The sequence below is a fragment of the Triticum dicoccoides genome, chromosome 2B (genome assembly GCF_002162155.2).
Source record: "Triticum dicoccoides isolate Atlit2015 ecotype Zavitan chromosome 2B, WEW_v2.0, whole genome shotgun sequence".
In the NCBI taxonomy this organism is placed as follows: Eukaryota; Viridiplantae; Streptophyta; class Magnoliopsida; order Poales; family Poaceae; genus Triticum; species Triticum dicoccoides.
In genome coordinates, this window is record NC_041383.1 from 770,454,666 (window position 1) to 770,457,254 (window position 2,589).

The window sequence follows — 2,589 nt, forward strand, 5'->3', positions numbered from 1 at the left end:
TTTTTTTTTTTTGCGGGAATCCTTTAGCATTGCTAGTGCTTAATATTTACCGATGAATGTGTTAAAACTGTTTGCCTTCGTATTTGTAGACAAATGAGTGGAATGTGACGAAAGTAGGAAAAAGAAATATTCTACGACCAATTAATACGGATAGAAGAAGGGAGTAATAAAAAGAACCGGATATATGGGGAAGACAAAATGGGGAAGGTCGACGGGCGTCCGTTTTTCCGCCGATATATGGAGGAGCAGTTTTGAGGTTCGGCCCTGGAGATACTCCGTGATCTGCAAAAACTTTGGCAAGGAAGATGCGTTTCCTTCCCTTTTGAATTTTCAGAAAAAATATCCAACAGTAATTTGATAGGACGTAAAGATGGCGATTGGACATGGGTCCAGCGGAAGACCGGGCCGATGCGAAAGCATGTAATCAACCCAGCTCGTAGGCTTTTCCCCCCTAGGCATCAGCTAGCTAGTTGATTCTCTGACGCCATTACGCAGCTCATGCCCGTATTCCGGGCTCGCCTTCTCCACCCCCTCTCTCCTGCTCAGACTTCTGTCTTTTGGACAGCCTTCTGTATTTTGTACGCTGTGTGGTCAAATCAGCACAAAAGTGGTGGCCTAGTAGACAGAGCTATGCATGTATTAGCATGAAACAGGAAACGTCAAACATGTGCTCTTCTGTTTTCTGTGTTCCTGTGGATGAACTGAACTCAGGAATTGTCGTTCATACAACACAATTATTATTGCATAACAAAGGATGCAAGAATATTCAGAACAGAGGATTTGTATGTTACAAGTTTTTTTATCAACATTGGAACATTTTTTTCATACTACAATTTTATTAAGAAATCTGTCTCGGCCTACAGGCTACAGCATGAACGGTTTTACAATAATAAATAATTCTTTTCACCATTGGTTCCGCGGATGTGAACATGAACCTTGCACTACTAGAAAAAGGCCTACTAATGGCGCACTGATTTTGCCTACTAATGGCGCATTACCAGTGCGCCATTAGTAGCACGCCACTAGTATATTTTACTAATGGCGCATCACTGGTGCGCCATTAGTATCTGGTATACTAATGGCGCACCAAGCATTGCGCCATTAGTATGTTACACAATGCGTCATTAGTGTGCCTCTCGGGGGGCCATACCTAAGCATGTGCTTTGTCATACTAATGGCGCATGCTATGTTGATGCGCCATTAGTATCCTTTGGCATATTAATGGCGCACCTAGTTGTGATGCGCCATTAGTATAAATATTTGGTTTTTTTTACTTTTCTTATTTTTGCACAGGTTACAAAATATATTATTGGACAGAATATAGACAGCAGCACACAGCAACATCAGATTCATCGAGTACAATAGAAGATTAGTCTCCGGATACAATTCATCATATTAGTCTCCGAATTCAAAAGACCGAATAAAGATAAAACATTACAAGTCTCAAGACCGCGAGTATCGAGTTTGTCTTCACATTACAAGTCGATATCGATCATCTAAACTACCATCACACAGAAGAGAGTTGTGGTCATCACGATGAGCATCATCGCGATCAAACTGGTCTTCATCCGGTTCCTCCAACGCTCCCTCCTCTCTCCCGCTAGATAGCGGGCATATCTAGATTCGGCCTCCGCCCTAGTGGTGTACCCTTTGTAACTGTTACCGCTGAAACGATGAACCTGTCTCCGACACTCCTCCCAGTTGTCGTAGACTCCGGGAACCTTACCCTTGTACACGACATACGACGACATCTCTATGCACAAGCCAAACAACAGACAATACATAAGCAATATGTAAGTATGCAACAAAAGGATCGGAAGAGAAAAGCAAGACATTAATAGCACGATTCATGGTCCTACTAATAAATAGCATCGATTACATCTAAGTTGAACGACTGTCCAAACCAAAAAGACATACGAATTCATTAAAGTTTAATTACAACATGAGCCAATCAATGTTTCAGAACTACACATCACTACTTTCGACTCGACTCATCGGACAGGAGAGTGGATGAAGCCGCCGTCTGTTGTGATGGTCATGAAATTGCAGTCGTTGTCACCCTGCATTTGTAGCATTCCATCTATCTCATTGTTGGATGGTTGATATCTGAGGTAGAACTGCCCCGACGTATGAAGGACATCTTGATGGATGATGTCCGCAAAGTCCGACTGGATGCAAAAGAATTCTTGTCTGAGGTCCGCGTCCTGGATTGCCGACAAGTTCGCGGCCCAATCTTTGAGATTATCTGGTAGCAGAAGTTGATGATGATCCCTTACGATCGCCCACATGTGATGGAGGGCGTAGTAGGCATCCTTCTGACCGCCAGGCGGCTGCTTGACGCAGCAGAACTTCGTATTGTATGAGAACATGTGCTTGCCGTACTTACGAACAGTCCTGGTGAAGGTGCCTCCAGATTTGGCGTAGCCGGGGAGAACATCATCAAGAACTTTCTTGACATTTGTGTAGTCTATCTTGGAGTTACGGTTCGGGTCGAAATACGTGGCCATGGAATATTTCGGGCTTAAGAGGATGAGTGTGCAATGTGTGTCACTGCACAGAACACAGAATGTTAGAAAAGAAAAGAACGAT